This window comes from Triticum aestivum, chromosome 3B, assembly GCF_018294505.1.
Source record: "Triticum aestivum cultivar Chinese Spring chromosome 3B, IWGSC CS RefSeq v2.1, whole genome shotgun sequence".
In the NCBI taxonomy this organism is placed as follows: Eukaryota; Viridiplantae; Streptophyta; class Magnoliopsida; order Poales; family Poaceae; genus Triticum; species Triticum aestivum.
The window spans coordinates 483,055,764-483,078,177 of NC_057801.1; positions in this window are offsets into that span (position 1 = coordinate 483,055,764).

Here is a 22,414-nt window from a genome sequence, read left to right on the forward strand (position 1 = left end):
CTTCCTCTTGAAGATCCATTTATTCTCAATGGCTTGTCGATCATCGGGCAAGTCCACCAAAGTCCACACTTGTTCTCCTACATGGATCCTATCTCAAATTTCTTGGCCTCAAGCCATTTGTCAGAATCTGGGGTCATCATAGCTTCTTCATAGTTCGTAGGTTCGGCGTTGTCTAACAACATGACTTCTAGGACAGGATTACCGTACTACACTCGTGCGGTATGTGTTCTGATCGACCTACGAGGTTCAGTAGTAACTTGATCTGAAGTTTCATGATCATCATTTGCTTCCTCTCTAGTTGGTGTAGGCATCACGAGAACAGTTTTCTCTAATGTGCTACTTTCCAATTCGAGAGAAGGTACAACTACCTCATCAAGTTCTACTTTCCTCCCACTCACTTGTTTAAAGAGAAACTCCTTCTCTAGAATGACCCATTCTTAGCAACAAAGATCTTGCCTTCGGATTTGTGGTAGAAGGTATACCCAATAGTATCTTTAGAGTTTCCTATGAAGACGCACTTCTCCGCTTTGGGTTTGAGCTTATCAGGATGAAGCCTTTTGACATAAGCGTTGCATCCCCAAACTTTAAGAAATGACAACTTAGGTTTCTTGCCAAACCATAGTTCATACGGTGTTGTCACAACGTATTTAGTTGGTCCCTATTTAACGTGAATGCGGATGTCTCTAATGCATAATCCCAAAATGATAGCGGCAAATCGGTAAGAGACATCATACAATGCACCATATATCTAATAAAGTATGGTTACGACGTTCGGACACACCATTACGCTATGGTGTTCCAGGTAGCGTGATTTGTGAAACAATTCCACGTTGTTTCAAATGAAGGACAAAATCATAACTGAAATATTCACCGCTCACTACTGCAGGACGCTGCTAATGCGACACTACAATTAGAGGCCCTTCGACGAAACTATGTGTGATGTATTAATCATAAACGGTGATGTAATAAAACCGTCAAAAATGACGCAAAACGTTTGCGATAGCGGAGACATCAAACACGGTTCAGATTATAGTTGTGTGTGCGATGTATGGCCTACGGTTCACTCGAATGAACTATTTGCGATGAGCTTAACAACAGAAACGGGCAGCCAGCTAAATGTGTTTGTGATGTACGGCATTACCGTTCACTCAGATGAACTGTTTGCGATTAGGAAACACAATAGAAATGGTCGGGTAGATCAAGGTGTGTGTGCGATTGATGGCATATAGTTCACTCGGACGAACTGTATGTGATTAGGCAACACAACAGACACGGTCGGCCAGATCAAGGTGTCTGTGATTGACAGCATACACTTCACACGGATGAACTGTTTGTGATTAGCCGCAACAAACATAAATAGTAAGACAGATCAAGATGTGTGGGCTAGACGGGCACACATTCTAATTAAAAGAAGCATGCACGATGGTAATAATGAGCGCGCACAGTTGAGGGAACTAGACGTGTGCTGACATCGCCTATTGCGGTGCACCCTGTGGTGCAAACGCCGCGTATGCGGCCAAGAACGCGTGCCCATGTTACGCCATCCAGGAATAGTTCCGCACTTCGAAACTAGAACCATCAATAAATTTTCAGCTTGCGTCCCGTCACATTCCAAATTACTACCACGCTATATTTAAGTGCAAACCTGTTCACACCAATCAAAACCTAAACGGTTCCCACTTTGGAGCGTATTAGTACTCGGTTATAAATACTACCTACTCCAAGATGGCTGCACATTCCTCCTCAGCTCCTCATCCACAAAAACAAACAAGTCTTTCATCCTCGTTCCCTTGCATCTGCCATGGCCCGCATGAGTTTCGGTTCGAGAGATTACTACCAAGGAGAGGCGAGCATGGAAGCAGAAGCACGAGAGATGTCCCGTCTCGCCACGAGAGCAGTCAACATGTCCCGCAGCGCCGCCGTAGCAGCACGGAGGTGCCGCCGCGCCGCCGTAGCAGCACAGAGATGCCGCCGCACCGTCGATGCAGCAGACTGGTCCGGTCACGCCGCGGAAGCAGCAGCGATGTCCCACCACGCCGTGAATGTAGCAGAGATGTCCTCCCGCGCTGCGACAGCCTGGGAAAATGTCTTGCGGGTAGGCGAGGACTCTCACAGGCGCGTGCACGTTATGCTCGATGACCTGATGGATCGGATCTCCGGCTGGATGAAGCTGCAGGACAAGATGAATGCCTCGTTTGAAAATGCTACCAGCGTCATTCGGTGACTAGGGGAGGACTAGGCGAAGCTCCGCACCGAGCATGACCTGCTGAGGGCGAAGATCGCCAGAATGATGAAGCAACACGAGGAGACTACTGCCTTGTTGAAGAGGATGGGCGTCATCATCTAGAAACTTATGGATGAGAATGCCATGCTCCGCATCGAGTGCCAAAGGCTGGTGGAGAAATCCGTGGATGCTCTCAAGTAGCATATTTAGGATATGAAAGAGCTCATTGCTGCTTGCCGCGAGAACTAGTCTCCGCGGCCTGTAGCAACGCATCAAGAAAGTAGAGATCAACGAGCCAGGTCATTGTCTGTGTCTTCCTTCTTTTGATCTTGTGTTTTCGGGCGTTGCCGCATGTGGCTTTTTTTAATTATCTTCCTAAATATGTAAGACAATTATTATCCATTGTCATTGTCCTTATATATTCATATAAGTCTTGCTATAAGTCGCATTTGATGCTATATATGTCCGTCAGATCTTACATCAATATCCGTGCAAAATTTTCTTTTCAAATTTTCTTTTTTCTTCTTAAATCTCAGTCGAGTGAGACATAGCCACACCATAAAACAAGGGTTCGGGCGTCACTAATTGAGACGTTGGGAGAGAGGTGGGTGGCGGATGAAGGTCAAAGGGCTCTCCTCCCGATAAGCACGCGCAGGGGTCTGATCGCGTGCCTCCCATACTGAAAGAGTTGCCCCGCATGATGCCTCCTAGCCAATAAAAAAAGGGGACGCATGGCGGCACGTAAATGGTAAGTAGACCGCCCGCGGTTTCAATAATACTTGTGTTTCCGATTGTAACATGACAACACTTGTTCCAAAAATGACTTTGTTGGTTGTTAATGTGTGTGCATTCGCAAATTAGACAAAAAATTACCACATCGCGTTGGTGCCATGTCATGACAGCATGCCAAGTTTCATGATTTGTAGGTGACTTTTGGATTTACAGGAATTTAAAAACCAAGTTTCTCGATTTTATCGGCCGAGCCACGATGCTCAGATGTTTGAATTCCATTCCCATTTCTTGCATGGGACCTAGAAATTCACCCAAGTACACATAAATGATTTTTTAACCAATTTTGGCGCACTAGAGCATGTGCTTGTAGTGCAAATTTGAATTATGCACATTAAATGCCCAGAAACTAAACTAATGTATAAAAAGGTCAAACGAACCCGAAATAATTGCAAACTTGAGCACAAAACTGCTATTGGTCTATGTTTCCTCTGGAAAACAAATCAAGGTGGGAAAAGGCAGTGTATGTCGTTTCTCACACGAAGGTGACACGTTCCCTCTTAGAACCACGGCGCTTCTTGAGAGGAGCTCCGGTTTGCAAGAAGCTTATACCAAAGCTTGTCCCAATTCGGCCAAATAATTACCATAGCATGTTGGTGCCATGTCATGACACCATGCCATTTCATGATTTTCATGCATGTTTTGGATTTACAGGAATTGAAAACCCAAGTTTCTCAATGTTTTTGGCTGAGCCACGACACCCAGATGTTTGAATTTCATTCCCATTTCTTGCAAGTGACCTATAAATTCACCCAAAGACACACATGTGATTTTTCAACAAACTTTGGTGCACTGGATCATGTGTTTGTAGTTCAAATTTGAATTATGCACATTAAATGACCAAAAACTCAATTAATGCATAAAAAGGACAAATGAACCCGGAATAATTCCAAATTTTAACACGACACTCATATAGTTATATGTTGGCTCTGTAAAAAATCAAGAGGTGGGATAGCGTATGTCGTTTCGCACACAAAGGTGGCAGTTTCCCTCTCGGAACCATGAGCCTTCTTGAGAGAAGCTCTGGTTTGCAAAAGCTTATACCAAAACTTATCCCAATTCGGCCAAAAAAAATTCCACAACATGTTGGTGCCATGACATGACACCATGGCAAGTTTCATGATTTTCAGGCAAGTTTTGGATTTACAAGAATTTAAAAACCAAATTTCTCAATGTTTTCGGCCGAGCCATGACACCGAGATGTTTGAATTTCAATCCCATTTCTTGAAAGGACCAATAAATTCACCCAAAGACACACATGTGATTTTTCAACAAACTTTCATGCACTGGATCATGTGCTTGCAATTCAAATTTGAATTATGCACATTAAATGCCCAGAAACTCAATTAATGCATAAAAAGGCCAAAGAAACTCGAAATTATTCCAAATTTTAACATGACACTTATATAGTTCTATGTTGGCTCTAAAAAATCAAGAGGGGGGGGGCAATGGCGTATGTCGTTTCGCACACAAAGGTGACACGTTTCCCTCTCGGTACCACGATCCTTCTTGAGAGAAGCTCCAGTTTACAAGAAACTTATACCATAACTTGTCCCAATTCAGCCAAAAAAATTACCACAACATGTTGGTGCCATGACATGACACCATGACAAGTTTCATGATTTTCAAGCAAGTTTTGGATTTATAGGAATTTAAAAATCAAGTTTCTCAATGTTTTTGACCGAGCCACGTTGCCCAGATGTTTGAATTTCATTCCCATTTCTTGCAAGGGACCTATAAATTCACACAAAGACACACATGTGATTTTTCAACAAACTTTGGTGCACTAGAGCATGTGCTTGTAGTTCAAATTTGAATTACGCACATTAAATGCTTAGAAACTCAACTAATGCATAAAAAAGGCCAAATGAACCCGAAATATTTCCAAATTTAAATACAACACTCATATAGTTGCATGTTCACTACAGATAAATGTTCTAGCAATTAAAACATTGCCCTTTCCCTCTGTAACACCATTTTGTCTTTCAAAATAGAATGAAAAAATTAGGTATACCACAATCAGTTTACTAGCAACAATCCTGTGGGATGCGATGTAAAATATCACCATCTTCTGTGGCTTACACAGGAAGCTTCGTCGTCTACTGTCCATTGCCCGCGTTTGAACCACACTTGTGCGCCAGTTTCTCGCGGCGCCGAGCAACAAAAAATTTGCCACTGCGGAATATCTATCTCGCCGACCCCCACCCCCACCAAAAGCCACATTTCCACTATTCCTCCTTGCGTTCCAAGTTCAAACCTTCATTGTTGCTTACTGGCAGCGCCGCCTCCTCGCCGGCGACCCTTCTTCTTGGTGCACCACCTCCTCGCCGGTGACCCTTCTTCTTGTAGTGCCACCTCCTCGCCAGCGACCCTTCTTCTTGCTGTGCCGCCTCCTCGTCGGTGACCCTTCTTCTTGCTGCACGGCCTCATTGATATGGTTAGGTAATCCACACCCCACCCACACCATCCTCCTCCTTCCCCATCCCACATGCCCCGATCGATGGCGCGACACCTTCCGCCCAAATGACTACCCCGTCCTCCAATTAATTACGGCCCGCAACCATTTTGCACACAATATAGCATGGAGCTAAGTAGCACCTGGTAGTAGAGAAGCAAATCGTGGCCGCACGCGCAGGTGAGGTCGTGATGGCTCTGATGCATGCTGACCGCTAGATCTTGGAGGAGCACCTCATCTTCGAGGCCACCGTCGACACCGCCACACAGTTGTCTACTTTAAAATATACTGCGTGCTATTTTCTCGAGACCAACGCCAATGCCTTCTAGTGATTTGTACTTTGTAATGTTAATACGCAATCTGATAATATGAAATGTAGTGTTTAGTTAACAGTTTGGTCCGACAATTGCTACATTTCGCAGTAGTTCTCAAGCATTCTTGGTTTCGTTAATTGTCTTATCTTCTAGTATATGTTTATTTTGCATTGTCGTGCTTAATTAACTGTTTTGGTTCATTTGTTCTGCTGTCCAGTTAACTATTTGGTTCAGTTCTGCAATTTGATTTTCATTTTTTGTAGGTACAATTTTGTATTGTTATGCATGTGAGAAATAAATCGAATTTGGTTGTACTCAATACACGACAAACATATATAATTGATCTATTTCCAAGTTGTTTAGCATGCTTGGTTAGGTTAACTGGCTTTTCCATGCTCTTGAGTTAATCTATTGGATCTGCAATTTGTTTATTTTTCATTAAAATACTTTACTGATAGTATGACAACTCTCAGTTTACCTAATCAAGATCTTCCTTATATGTGTTACAGGGAAACAATGGGAGGCATTGTGGTTTACCATCGAGGTTTGCTCATGCATGATCCTTTCTCTAAAAGCACATTATTGTGCAGTTGCAGGAATCATTCTAATATTTAGTTTTCTTACAATTTGGTCTTGCACATGTAGGTCCTGCTATCAGAGGCTTAGACCCACTGTTCGACCCATTTTGCATATGGGGAAATGAGATGTCCATGAGTATCATTTGAGTCAAGAAACTCACAAAGATTGTTAGGATAGAAACTTGCAACAAATAACAACAAGATCTTTATTTGCACAATGAAGAAGACATCAGTCAACTATAGGATGGTACTAACTCTTTTACCTTGTTTTCCCCCTTGTGCCATTTCAAAATTTATAACAGCGACTTATGCATATGTTTGTTCTCAGTACTTTCCAAAGCAGGTCACCGATGATTACCTCTCAAACCAACTACATGGTCAAGAGGCGAGGAAGGTATTCATTCAACACCCACAGTACAATATTGAAGTCTTCCTCAAGAGGAAGAAGGTTGGGCGAGCAATTATCCATAGCCACTGGCCTAAAGTTGCAACACCATTCAACATCACTGAAGGCTCAATATTCGCCTTCCGCTTTTGTAGTTTCCTAGATGAGATTCATCTGTCTATTTACCGTGTATGATGCTACTTTCCAAAGGTTTTTGATGTTGCATGTGAAACTTTTTGCTGCTGTGTAATGGCATATCTAGCTATATACCTATATGGTGTAACTAAGTGCTGAAGCTATCTGATGTAATTCGATTATGAAATCCTGGTTGCCGTTATACGGATATGAAATATATGGTGTATTTTACAAGAAATGTCAATTTGATTACTACATGGATTATCAATAAATAGGCCAATTACCATGCTTATTGGGGTTTTATATTGCAGACGGTTTCTCTGAGAATACCGTTGGCGATGAATTCATACAACCCACACAGTTTCAAGAAAGTAGGCGTCCTGGATCAATTAACAATCACTCACAGCTTCCGCCAAAGAACTGAATGGAAACGTTTTTCTGGGGTTCACTGTGCGGGATGTACATACAAACAGAAACAATCGGCCCTGTATAATTGTCTCTGATGCCTCGCCCGATCGCACATGAGCTCATTTTGCCCCGCGTGTGCAATCGGATGGCCTATCCCTAACGGTTTCTAGGTCGTGTCGGAAGGGGGTCCTGAACTGTGCGTCTAGGCGGATCTCAGGTAGGGGGTCCTGAACTGTGCGTCTAGGCGGATGGTAACAGGAGACAAGGGACACGATGTTTTTACCCAGGTTCGGGCCCTCTCGATGGAGGTAAAACCCTACTCCTGCTTGATTAATATTAATGATATGGGTAGTACAAGAGTAGATCTACCACGAGATCAGAGAGGCTAAACCCTAGAAGCTAGCCTATGGTATGATTGTTGTTCGTCCTACGGACTAAAACCCTCTGGTTTATATAGGCACTGAAGAGGGTTAGGGTTACACAGATTCGGTTACAATGGTAGGAGATCTACATATCCGTAGCACCAAGCTTTCCCTCCACGCCAAGGAAAGTCCCATCCGGACACGGGACGAAGTCTTCAATCTTGTATCTTCATAGTCCAGGAGTCCGGCCAAAGGTGATAGTTCGGCTTCCGGACACCCCCTAATCCAGGACTCCCTCAGTAGCCCCTGAACTAGGCTTCAATGACGACGAGTCCGGCGCGCATATTGTCTTCGGCATTGCAAGGCGGGTTCCTCCTCCGAATACTTCATAGAAGATTTTGAACACAAGGATAGTGTCCGGCTCTGCAAAATAAGTTCCACATACCACCATAGAGAGAATAATATTTACACAAATTCAATCTGCTGACATATTCTGTGGCGTGACATCACACCACGGCCAAGCCTTTATTCGAATCGTTCTTACTGTCCCACCTCAGTGCGTTTAGCGAGGCGGTTTCCTTGGCACGTCTTGTCAAAGCAGAGATCGTGTCCCCTTATTCCGGGATTCTCATCAATACGGGCATGGGTAACCAAATGCGCCATTGATTACGGCGCTTGGGAGATAAGCGAGTTTTACCAGGCTGGTGGGGACGCATAGCTTCGTCCGCCCATATAAGGGGATAAGGATCCACCTTTTTACCTACGCCTTCTTCCTCCTTTGCTCATCCATTTCCGCGCACTCGAGCTCCAGCGCCCAAGTCCGCACATCCCACCTCAACCTTCTCCAGCCATGTCCGGAGCGGTAGGCAAGTGGATGGCCTCCTCCGTCATGGAGGGGCACATCAAAAAGCTGTGGAAGGCCGGATACTTGTCCAACGACATCGCGCATCGGCTCCCCGACAAGGGGCAGCTCATCCCCACCCCCAGGCCCCATGAGAGGGTGGTGTTCCTCACCCACTTCCTCTGCGGACTAGGTTTTCCACTTCACCCATTTGTCCGGGGGCTCATGTTCTACTACAGCCTGGATTTCCATGATCTGGCCCCTAATTTCATCCTCAACATCTTAGCGTTCATCGTCGTGTGCGAGGCCTTCCTCTGCATCCAGCCCCACTTTGGCTTATGGCTGAAGACCTTTAATGTCAAGCCGAAGGTAGTGGGCGGCCGCCAAGCGAAGTGTGGAGGTGCCATGGTGGGCAAGATGGACAATGTCCTATGGCTCGAGGGCACCTTCGTGGAGACCATAAAGGGGTGGCAATCGGGGTGGTTCTACATCACCGAGCCGCGCGACCCTAAATGGGCAGCGGCCCCCGAATTCTAATCTGGCTTCCCTACACGACTCACCTCCTGGAAAGAGACGGGCTTGACATGGGGTAATTCGTAAGAGCTGACTGGACTTCAAACCTGCGTCCAAACACTGGTGAACAAGAAGCTCAAGCTTGTCAACATAGTCCAGGTCATGCTCATCCGCCGGATCCTCCCATGCCAACAACGGGCCTTCAACTTGTGGGAGTTTGATCCGGCACAGCACCAAACCTTGAGCAGGCTCTTCGACACTATGTACGAAGATGCCTAGAAGGTGTTGTTCAAGGGCGCCGAGGCTCCCGCATCTGCTACCGAAGATCGCGGATTCAGCTCGCAGCGTCAAGCCAGCGAGGTAAGCTACTTTACCCTTTACGGGACTCTTGTTTTCCATAGTTTGACTCTATGCGGGATCTAAACTCCCTTGCCTTTGACAGGATTGGCAGAAGACGTCCGGGCAGATTGACTGTCTAGCTCCCTTGCCAGAAGACCCAGCGGACGCCTGATTGACGGGGCTGCTGGTTCCGGCACCTCACATGGTGCCGGAGAAGAAGGCCAAGAAGAAGGCCACGGGAACTCGAAGGAGTTCCCGGCACCAGGTGTTGTCGGACTCATCGTCCGATGACTCCAAGGCGGACTCCTCCCGCGAAGACAAGGAGGAGGAAAAAGAGGTCTCTCCCCTAGCGGGGGGAGAGAAGAAAAGGAAGGCCGCCCCAACTGGGGAGGCCGGAGGGTCCAAGAAGGGAAGGACCCTCCCTCCGGACTACTCCACCAACGCCGACGACGGTGAGGAGGAGTGGTCACCGAGGGCTAAGCCCCTGGCGAAATCGTAAGTGTCCGGATACCAGAATAACTCATGGCGTTTCATTTGTCGCACAGAATCTCCTAACACCGAATATAACCCTGCAGCCCGCCCAAGGACGGGCTCAATGCTTCAACGAGCGGCTCCCTGGATTCGTTGGACGTGAGTAGCACCTCACTTCTGGCTGCCTCCTCTCCTCGCGCTACAGATGACGCCGAGGTGGGGTCCCAAAAGGGGCCCAGCCAGGAGGAGGTGGTCCAGGAGGCGCCGCAAGGCAACCTCCCGGACTCTAGGCGCAAGGGGAATAAAACCCCAAAGGGCTCTAAGTCTGGCCTTGGGCCGGACTCCGCACCGGAACCTTCAGTGGTTCCGGAGTCCGACGGGCGGCCCCTTCGTAAGAAGGGCAAGACTACGACACCGGTGACCTCCGTCCAACCGGAGGCACCGGATAATTTGCTGGAGGCGCTTAACGGCGCCTCCATCGATGAGGAGCACCGCATTATTATGAGTGTGGTGATCCAGAAAGTTCAGTCCGCCAAAAGCGGGCTGACTGAAGCCTGTGCCAGCCTTCTAACAGGCTTTGAGGTAAGTATTTAAGATATATAAAAATGTTACCACATAGACAGTAGCCCCTGATGCTTAGTTTGGTGTTCGGAAAGAAAAGCCGAACTGAGGATCTAAAAGATGTACGCAGGAGTCTAACATAGGTATGTCAATATGGGAATGCAGGCTGCGCTGCTGACCTATGCCGCACTGACTGCGGAGGTCAATGCATTGAAGCAGAGCCTCGAGCGGTCCGAGAACGAGCTCGGCCTTGCCAAAAAGTAGCTCGAGGACAGGGAAGGTAAGTAATACCTTATGGAAGTATATAAAAGATGTGGTTGCCAAAAATGACAGGAATAACGTGAGTATTGCAGGGGCCACGAACGAGGTGGAGACCCTGAAGGAAGCGGTGTCCAAGGCCGAAAGCAATGCGGACGCGGAGCACACCGAGCGAGAGAAGCAGGAGGCGCGGGTGGCGGAGGTGCGGTAAGAGCTCAATGCTCTCGTGAAAAAACATGAGAGTTTAGAGCTTGACTCAAAGACGCGAGAGTCCGAGCTTGCCTCGGCACTTGAAAGTGCCAAATCTGCCAAGGCCGAAGCCCAAAAGGCCCTCCAGGAGATTGAGGCGATGAAAAAGATAGCAGCGGGTAAGGCATTCTTTATGCAAAGCAAGCATGTGAAAGTGAATTACGTGTTACTTACCCGAATCCGGAGCTCTCCAGGAGCATTCGCAGATCTGCCCTGCAGTGTGTCCGACGCCGCCGCATTCTACCGAGCCGAAGAAGGGAGCTCGACAGAGAAGGTGTTCTGGTCCCAGTATGCTGTGGCCGGATACCCGATGCCCTTGAGCGACCAGCTGAAGCAGCTGGTCGAGCTCCATAAGGTAGCCGAACAGGACATGAAGGGCCTTATAGGCCGGCTGTGGCCTGGGGAGGTCCTGCCTAAGAGCTACTTCGGGCTGGTGAGGCAGCTGGTGGATGCCTATCCCTGGCTTGAAGTCATCAAGCGCTCCGTCTGCATCGAAGGTGCCCGTAGGGCCCTTGCCCGTGCTAAAGTGCACTGGGCAAGATGGACGCTGAGAAGCTTGTGACGGACAGACCACCGCCGGCCAAGGAGTATCGCAAGCCCGAGATGTATTATGAGGGCGTCCTGAAGGGTGCCTTGCCTTATAGTGGGTGAATGCTCCAAAGATGTAATTTTTGAGTAAACTCGCATTTGTTATCCTGTATGCTGAAAACTTGTTCATATGCGCTAAGCAACGCTTGTGAATTTAAAATATTACCTTCTGTGTGGCCGTTTATTAAATTTGAGAGATGGCGAGTCGTCGACTTCTACCCCCATGCCACGAGTGCTGGGGTGTTCGGGATAAACTTGAGTGCTCTTTTTCCCATTCTTGGGTCCTTCGAGGGAGGCGCTCAATGCAACGAACGAGGCAACCGGACTATAATGCTTGAACACTCTCACTTAGCCATAGAATTCTATAATTTTAAATTTCGGCGAAGCCCCTGGTATTCGGAAGACCGAGTTCGGGGCGCTATCCACGCCTGGGCCAGACAAAGCCGACTCCTCGCTCTAAGCGGCATAAGTCTTTAGGGACTCGAAAACCTCTCGAACAGCGACCGGCTCTCGCCCTATCATGACGGTCAGTTTTAGCTTTCTCCATTGAGGTGCTTAACCCAGCTCAACCGGGGCACAATCGCAGTGGTTCTCCCAGTGCTACCTTAGCCGATATAACGGAACGTAAGGTACCAAAACATGGGAGCCGGGCAAACCCAACTATTGACCCAAGACATGATTCGGAGCCGATGCATATAATGCTATAAGTTCAGGGTACCGAACTTGTGAAAGTGTTCGGACTTATCACACCATATTTTGGGGTACTTAAGCCCCTGGTGTATTTGGTCGTACCAAAGTGTACGGGTGCAACATGTCATAAGTGAACATATGTAGATAAAAAAAGGAAAGCAATAATAAGCAGAAGCTATGTATTGTTTGTTTAAAAAGGTTGCGGTAAAAGCAGAATGATACAAATAGTGCGATAAGCAATGGACGGGACTATTTGACATGTCCCCCTCCAGGGGCGAGCTGCGGGATGATATGTGAAACAAGTATACTGCTCGTTACAGAGACCACCTGGACACTCGACGTAGCTTTCTGCTTCCCTGGCTGTTGCATCGTGTGTTCGGCGACTCTACTGCCGGACAGGGCTTCTTGAGAAAGGAGTCCTGAAAGTAAGAGAAAAAAGAATGACACAATCGGTAGCCCCTGGTGCGGTTGAGCCGCCTTCTGGGCCTGCCGTGGTCGTGCCCCTCCTCCTATGCCCATGGTATTTCCAGAGCGTAATTATGTACGCGTAGTACTGGTTTCGCAATTTCGCGAGTGCTGGGGTTGGGGCCGCATTGCGACGCGTGCTCGGGACGTGCCAGGCGGTCTTGTTGTAGGTTACTCCGGGCACGCTTGACGGTGTCTGGACGTTTAATAGCTGATAAGCACATTTCATATATATAATTTTGGCATAAAAATATACCATTTGTTGAGTTCTGACATTAATTTTTGCTATGAAATATTGAATATTTGCATGAAAATCATATAAAGTATCATTTACTAGTCTTTGGTCTATTTTGCAGAAATGTGCGCAAAGGCACTATAAATCTTCAAGATCCGGACTAAGTGGCTAAGAGAACGAAGAAGAGGAGGAAGAATGGACTTGTGCGAGAAGAAACGAAGTAGCCAGGGGCCAACTATAGAAGAGAGGATCTACTTGGGAAGAAAGAAGAAAGGAGGAGGGCCAAAATTGCAAAGTGGCAGATCTGGGAGGGGATCAAAATCCCTAGCCGCATCTCCATTGCAATCAGGCCTGGCATCTCATCTCTCTCCCCCGATCCCTTTCTTCTCCACTTCCGGCCGCCGCCGCGGCCAGGCCGGCGTGGCGGCGCGCCATCCATCACCAGCACCACCGCACCCCAGCGCGCCACCAACACCTCCACCATCGCCCTGCGCCTCCGCAGCCCATCCACCCAGCACCACCATCACCTCCATCCACTCATATCCACCAGCGCCACCATCTCCACCAGCACCAACCAGCCACCGCGCCACCCAATCATCCATTCACTCCCTCTCCATCTCCACCATCACCAGCGCCACCACTCCACCATCACCACTCACGCGTCCCATCAGACACGAGGACGCACGCGTCTGATGCCCTGCGCGACTCCCACTGCGCCGACCCGCTGCTGCTCCTCTTCCCCAAGCCCCGCTGCTACTTCTTCCTCTTGCTGCTGCTGCTACCCCCAAGCTCCTGCTGCTATCTCTCTCTACTCCCCCTGCTACATTTCTTCTCTGAACCCCTTGCTCCTCCTCCTCTGTTCCCCTAACACTGCTGCTGCTCTGCTTCTCAACGCCCCCTGTTACTGCTTCTTCTCTCTCAACCTCCTGTTGTTGCCTTCTCTCTGCTGCGCCCCTTCCCTCGCCTCAAACTGCTGCTGCATCTTCTCTTCTGAACCTGAAGCTCTCTCTCTCTTATCTCAAACTGCTGTAATTTTGAGTAGTGTAATGATTAGTACTATGTAATGTTCAGTTTTGTTCAGTGTAAGATCCTTCTGTTTGGTTCAGTTTTGAAGTTGTATTAATGTTAGATTTGTATGTCCTCACTAGTTGATACCTTGTCACTTTGAGAAGTACTTCATCTGTCATACTTTACTTATTGAAATAATAATCTGCATATATGTGTGATATCCTGTGACGTATAAATATATGTGTGTGTTTGTGATGTGAAAAATCCATCCTCTGTCATATTATCTTGTTTCTTCCCCCTGTACTTGTTTTGTCATGTGACTTTCCTTTCGTGTTAGTTTCTGTTGTTTCTAGTAGTATGAAAATACCAAAAAGATAGTGAGTAAAATCTTAATCCCCCTGTGCTATTTGCATTTTCTTTGTGAAAGATCTTCGGGAACAATCATTGTTAGTTTAGATTCTTATTTTCTACATTTATCTCTTAAAATGGTGCTTCCTAGCTTTAGCCGAGCATAGTCGTCGTCGCCTAGTCCCTATGGAGAACACGACATCCGTAGTTTGGGGCGTAAAAACCCCGCTATACTTTCAATTGATCAATAGTCGGACTCGAGGATTGCCTTGAGAGGCTGCTTTGTACTTCCGCCGCGAGGGCCGCCGTATGCTCCTCCGTTCGGAGAGAGCGTTCGGTGTTTCCGTTGACCGTAATGACTCCTCGAGGGCCTGGCATCTTGAGCTTGAGGTATGCATAGTGCGGCACCGCATTGAACTTTGCAAATGCGGTTCGTCCAAGCAGTGCAAAGCCGCCGAATACGAAGATTTGTCCGGGGAGCAAAGTCTCACCCTGGACTGCATCATTGTTGATGATCGGAGGAGCCATCGGGCCTAACGATGACGACACAGAGGAACTCTTAATGAAAGCACCAATGTCGGTGTCAAAACCGGCGGATCTCAGGTAGGGGGTCCGGAACTGTGCGTCTAGGCGGATGGTAACAAGAGACAAGGGACACGATGTTTTTACCCAGGTTCAGGCCCTCTCAATGGAGGTAAAACCCTACTCCTGCTTGATTAATATTGATGATAAGGGTAGTACTGATCTACCACGAGATCATACAGGCTAAACCCTAGAAGCTAGCCTATGGTATGATTGTTGTTCGTCCTACGGACTAAAACCCTCCGGTTTATATAGGCACCGGAGAGGGTTAGGGTTACACAGAATCGGTTACAATGGTAGGAGATCCACATATCCATATCGCCAAGCTTGCCCTCCACGCCAAGGAAAGTCCCATCCGAACACGGGATGAAGTCTTCAATCTTGTATCTTCATAGTCCAGGAGTCCGGCCAAAGGTGATAGTTCGGCTATCCGGACACCCCCTAATCCAGGACTCCCTCAACCCCCCTATCGCACACACTCACTAGGCGACAGTTTACAACTCCGTCGCGAAAAGGGGGTAAAAATTGTTTGTATAGCACGTCTCTGCATCAGTGTCCGCGATCACATCATAGAAACTTTATTTCCTTGTTACGATGATTCTCCACTTCACACTTAAATTCTTTGAACTTTTCAAATGTTTCAGACTTGTGTTTCATCAAGTAGATATACCCATACCTACTCAAATCATCTGTGAAGGTTAGAAAATAACGATACCCGCCGCGTGCTTCAACACTCATCAGGCCGCATACATCAGCATGTATTATTTCCAATAAATCATTAGCTTGCTCCATTGTTCCGGAGAACGTAGTTTTAGTCATCTTACCCATGAGGCATGGTTCACAAGTATCAAATGATTCATAATCAAGTGATTCCAAAAGTCCATCCGCATGGAGTTTCTTCATGCGCTTTACACCAATATGACCTAAACATAGTGCAACAAGTATGTTGCACTATCATTATCAACTTTGCATCTTTTGGAATCAATATTATGAATATGTGTATTGGTATGATCGAGATTCAACAAGAATAGACCATTCACTAAGGGTACAAACAACAACAACAACAAAGCCTTTAGTCCCAAACAAGTTGGGGTAGGCTAGAGGTGAAACCCATAAGATCTCGCAACCAACTCATAGCTCTGGCACATGGATAGCAAGCTTCCACGCACCCCTGTCCATAGCTAGCCCTTTGTCGATACTCCAATCCTTCAGGTCTCTCTTAACGGACTCCTCCCATGTCAAATTCGGTCGACCCCGCCCTCTCTTGACATTCTCCGCACGCTTTAGCCGTCCGCTATGCACTAGAGCTTCTGGAGGCCTGCGCTGAATATGCCCAAACCATCTCAGACGATGTTGGACAAGCTTCTCCTCAATTGGTGCTACCCCAACTCTATCTCGTATATCATCATTCTGGACTCGATCCTTGCTCGTGTGGCCACACATCCATCTCAACATACGCATCTCCGCCACACCTAACTATTGAACATGTCGCCTTTTAGTCGGCCAACACTCCACGCCATACAACATTGCGGGTCGAACCGCCGTCCTGTAGAACTTGCCTTTTAGCTTTTGTGGCACTCTCTTGTCACAGAGAATGCCAGAAGCTTGGTGCCACTTCATCCATCCGGTTTTGATTCGATGGTTCACATCTTCATCAATACCCCCATCCTCCTGCAACATTGACCCCAAATACCGAAAGGTGTCCTTCCGAGGTACCACCTGGCCATCAAGGCTAACCTCCTCCTCCTCACACCTAGTAGTACTGAAACTGCACATCATGTACTTGGTTTTAGTTCTACTAAGCCTAAACCCTTTCGATTCCAAGGTTTGTCTCCATAACTCTAACTTCCCATTTACCCCCGTCCGACTATCGTCAACTAGCACCACATCATCCGCAAAGAGCATACACCATGGGATATCTCCTTGTATATCCCTTGTGACCTCATCCATCACCAATGCAAAAAGGGCTCAAAGCTGACCCCTGATGCAGTCCTATCTTAATCGGGAAGTCATCAGTGTCGACATCACTTGTTCGAGCACTTGTCACAACATTATTGTACATGTCCTTGATGAGGGTAATGTACTTTGCTGGAACTTTGTGTTTCTCCAAGGCCCACCACATGACATTCCGCGGTATCTTATCATAGGCCTTCTCCAAGTCAATGAACACCATATGCAAGTCCTTATTTTGCTCCCTATATCTCTCCATAAGTTGTCGTACCAAGAAAATGACTTCCATGGTCGACCTCCCAGGCATGAAACCAAACTGATTTTTGGTCACGCTTGTCATTCTTCTTAAGCGGTGCTCAATGACTCTCTCCCATAGCTTCATTGTATGGCTCATAAGCTTAATTCCATGGTAATTAGTACAACTCTAAACATCCCCCTTGTTCTTGAAGATTGGTACTAATATACTCCGTCTCCATTCTTCTGGCATCTTGTTTGCCCGAAAAATGAGGTTGAAAAGCTTGGTTAGCCATACTATCGCCATGTCCCCGAGACCTTTCCACACCTCAATGGGGATACAATCAGGGCCCATCGCCTTGCCTCCTTTCATCCTTTTTAAAGCCTGCTTCACCTTAGACTCCTGGATGCGCCGCACAAAACGCATGCTGGTCTCATCAAAGGAGTCGTCCAGTTCAATGGTAGAACTCTCATTCTCCCCAATGAACAGCTTGTCAAAGTACTCCCGCCATCTATGCTTAATCTCCTCGTCCTTCACCAAGAGTTGGCCTGCTCCATCCTTGATGCATTTGACTTGGCCAATATCCCTCGCATGACCATTCACTAAGGGTGCATGACCATAAAAGATGTTACTCATATAAATAGAACAACCATTATTCTCTGACTTAAATGAATAACCGTCTCGCAATAAAAAGATCCAGATATAATGTCCATGCTCAACGTCGGTACCAAATAACAATTATTGAGGTCTAAACTAATCCTGAAGGTAGATGTGGAGGTAGAGTGCTGACGGCGATCACATCAACCTTGGAACCATTTCCGACCCGCATCGTCACCTTGTCCTTAGCGAATCTTTGTTTATTTCACATGTCCTGTTTCGAGTTACAAATATGAGCAACTGAACCAGTATCAACTACCCAGGCGCTACTATGAGAATTAGTAAGGAATACATCAATAACATGTATATCAAGTACACCTTTGTTCACTTTGCCATCCTTCTTATCTGCCAAGTACTTGGGGCAATTCCGCTTCGAGGGACCATTTGCCTTGAAGTAGAAGCACTCAGTTTCAGGCTTGGGTCCTGCTTTGGGCTTCTTCATGGGAGCAGCAACTTACTTGCCGGTCTTCTTGAAGTTCCCTTTCTTTCCCTTGCCCTTTTTCTTGAAACTGGTGGTCTTGTTAACCATCAACACTTGATGCTCTTTCTTGATTTCTACCTCCACTAATTTCAGCATCATGAAGAGCTCGAGAATTATTTTTGTCATCCCTTGCATATTATAGTTCATCACACAGACTTTGTAGCTTGGTGGCAGTGACTGAAGAACTCTAGCAATAACACTCTCAACTGGAAGATCGATTCCCAGCTGAGTCAAGTGGTTGTGGTACCTAGACATTTTGAGTATGTGTTCACTGACAGAACTATTCTCCTCCATCTTACACCTAATGAACTTGTTGGAGACTTCATATCTCTCAACACGGGCATTAGCTTGAAATATCAACTTCAGCTCTTGGAACATCTCATATGCTCTGTGGAATTCAAAACGCTTTTGAAGTCCTGGTCCCAAGCCGTAAAGCATGGCACACTGAACTATCGAGTAGTCATCAGATCGAGCCTACCAGACGTTGATAACGTCTGCATCAGCTCCTGCAGCAAGTCTATCACCTAGCGGTGCATCAAGGGCATAATTCTTCTTTGCAGCAATGAGGATAATCCTCAAGTTAGGGACCCACTCCGTGTAGTTTCTACCATCATCTTTCAACTTAGCTTTCTCTAGGAATGTATTAAAATTCAAGGGACCAATAGCACGGGCCATTGATCTACTACATAGATTTGCAAGCCTATTAGGACTAAGTTCATGATAAATTTTAGTTCAAATAATCAAAATACTAATGAACTACTGATGTCTACTACGCAACCTTCTTCTTGTAGACATTTTTGCGCCTCCGAGTGCAGAGGTTTGTAGGACAGTAGAAAATTTCTCTCAAGTGTATGACCTAAGGTTTATCAATCCGTGGGAGGCGTAGGATGAAGATGGTCTCTCTCAAACAACCCTGCAACCAAATAACAAAGAGTCTCTTGTGTCCCCAACACACCCAATACAATGGTAAATTGTATAGGTGCACTAGTTCGGCGAAGAGATGGTGATACAAGTGCAATATGGATGGTAGATATAGGTTTTTGTAATCTGAAAATATAAAAACAGCAAGGTGACTAATGATAAAAGTGAGCACAAACAGTATTGCACTGCTAGGAAACAAGGCCTAAGGTTCATACTTTCACTAGTGCAAGTTCTCTCAACAATAATAACATAACTGGATCATATAACTATCCCTCAACATGCAACAAAGAGTCACTCCAAAGTCACTAATAGCGGAGAACAAACGAAGAGATTATTGTAGGGTACGAAACCACCTCAAACTTATCCTTTCTGATCGATCTATTCAAGAGTCCATAGTAAAATAACACGAAGCTATTCTTTCCGTTCGACCTATCATAGAGTTCGTACTAGAATAACACCTTAAGACACAAATCAACCAAAACCCTAATGTCACCTAGATAATCCAATGTCACCTCAAGTATCTGTGGGCATGATTATACGATATGCATCACACAATCTCAAATTCATCTATTCAACCAACACAAAGTACTTCAAAGAGTGCCCCAAAGTTTCTACCGAAGAGTCAAGACGAAAATGTGTGTCAACCCCTATGCATAAGTTCACAAGGTCACTGAACCCGTAAGTTGATGACCAAAACGTACATCAAGTAGATCACGTGAATATCCCATTGTCACCACAGATAAGCACATGCAGGACATACATCAAGTGTTCTCAAATCCTTAAAGACTCAATCCGATAAGATAACTTCAAAGGGAAAACTCAATCCATTACACGAGATTAGAGGGGGAGAAACATCATAAGATCCAACTATAATAGCAAAGCTCGTGATACATCAAGATCGTGCCAAATCAAGAACACGAGAGAGAGGGAGAGAGATCAAACACATAGCTATTGGTACATACCCTCAGCCCCGAGGGTGAACTACTCCCTCCTTGTCATGGAGAGCGCCGGGATGATGAAGATGGCCACCGGTGATGGATTCCCCCTCCGGCAGGGTGCCGGAACGGTCTCCCGAGAGGTTTTTGCTGGCTATAGAGGCTTGCAGCGGCGGAACTCCCGATCTAGGTTATTTTCTGGAGGTTTGGGTATTTATAGGAATTTTTGGCGTCGATCTCACATCAAGGGGGTCTCCGAGTCGTCCACGGGGCAGGGGGCACGCCCAGGGGGGTAGCGCTCGCCCTCCACCCTCATGGATGACTCGGGATTCTTCTAGCCCAATTCTTTTACTCAGGGGGTTTCCTTTGGTCCAAAAAAAATCATCAAAAATTGGCACATCAATTGGACTCCGTTTGGTATTCCTTTTCTGTAAAACTCAAAAACAAGGAAAAAACAGAAACTGACACTTGGCTCTAGGTTAATAGGTTAGTCCCAAAAATCATATAAAATAGCATATCAATGCATATAAAACATCCTAGATGGACAATATAATAGCATGGAACAATCAAAAATTATAGATACGTTGGAGACGTATCAACTACCACTTAAATCAACACCCCTCAGGTTGTCTAAGTGATACATGATCCAAATCAACTAACCCATGTCCGATCATTAGGTGAGATGGGGTAGTCTTCAATGGTGAGCATCTCCATGTTGATCATATCTACTACATGACTCATGTACGACCTTTTGGTCTCCAGTGTTCCGAGGCCATGTATGTACATGCACTAAAAAAACACTTCTGTGATGATACGTGTTTGTCACAGTATGTCACATTTTCTATCATGCATGTACAGACACGACGATTTTATGACAGAATCAAGATAGTCATACCTGTGATGTCGTAGAAGTGTTCCATGACAATACCAAAATTATCATCACGAAAGTGTCCACTTTCATGCGATAAATGGCGCGTCATGGAAGTGCTTTCGTCAAGGATAACCAACACGTGGCATCCACTGTAACGGTCGCTGTTAAGCTACCAGGTTCCAGTTTGGATCCGATAACCCATTAATAGCCTAGACTAATGGGGATTTTCCACATGTAAAATTCTCAATGGCCAGAGGAACCATATGTTAGAGGAACCATGGGACAGATGTCATCCACTCATTGGACGGGAGGCGCCTATGATACATCGACATGTGGCACAGCCCAACAGTGGCCCATTCAGGTGAAAAGGTTGGCCCGTTTGACTTGGTCAAAAGGTAGCAGGCCGGCCCACGGAAAGCCTGTTAACGGCATGTTCGCATATAGCCCATTTACAGCCTGCTAACTCACGACCGGTTATGGCCTATCCGAATTAGGCCCAATAGCTTCATTTGGGCCGTCCAATATGATTCCATCTTGTTGTAACTTCCAGCTCATGTATGGCCCATGATGCCTTTCAGCCGATATGAGGCCCTTTGTAACCCTGGGCCCATTAACGGCTCGTGGTGAAACAAGCCCATAATGAACAGTTTATCGCTTTATACCCATTAACGACACATTATTCCATTAGGACGTTTCCAGCCCATGTTACCTTTCGGCCTTGTAAGGGTCCATTTATTCTTGGGCTCATTTCCAGCATTCGAATACTTATGGTCTGTTACTGGCCTATTCCGCTTGTTGGCCAAATTCAGCCCGTGGCTACAGTCAGCCCGTTTGTGGTCGTTAATCCATTGGGCCGTTTTCATAGCGTCATCAAATACGACCCACTAACGACCCGTTATGCTTGTCGATAGAATGAAGCCCGTTAAACATATCGGCCACTTAACGGTCCGTTATGGTCGGCCCATAAACAGATGATACCCACGGTAGCCCATTTACGACCCATATTATAGTCCGTTATTGGTCCACAAATAGTACGGCCCATGTTTTGCCAATCGATTCTACGGCCCGTAGAAGGCCCATTTATTCTATGGCCCGTAGAAGTCCCACGGACGCCTATGGTCACTACAGCAAGTAGCAGGACCATGGTTACAACTATCTGTATGTTGTCCATGGTTATTGTGGCCTAGTTTTAAGAAATAGGTTATTGTGGCCACTAGAAAAACGTGGAAAAAGAACTGCAGTGGCTACAAGGAAACAAATAAACAAGACAATAAGGAAATAAATAAGCAAGCAACTAATGCTAGGTTATTACGTCTATTACACATATTACATCCATTGGGTATAAAAGTTCGCCATCAGTGAAAATATAGGGAACAAAGCAGCATATTACATACACTGGCTGTCTAAATTGGCCACCGGTGCAAATAAATGTGGCAGCAAAACAAGTCCATAACTGAAACAACTTCAGAATAGCTCAAGAAACGTTATCCTCGGTATCCACCATGATGACAATAAGCTTAGCAAGCTTATTAGCTTTCTCCTATTTGGCGCTAAAATCCTCCAACG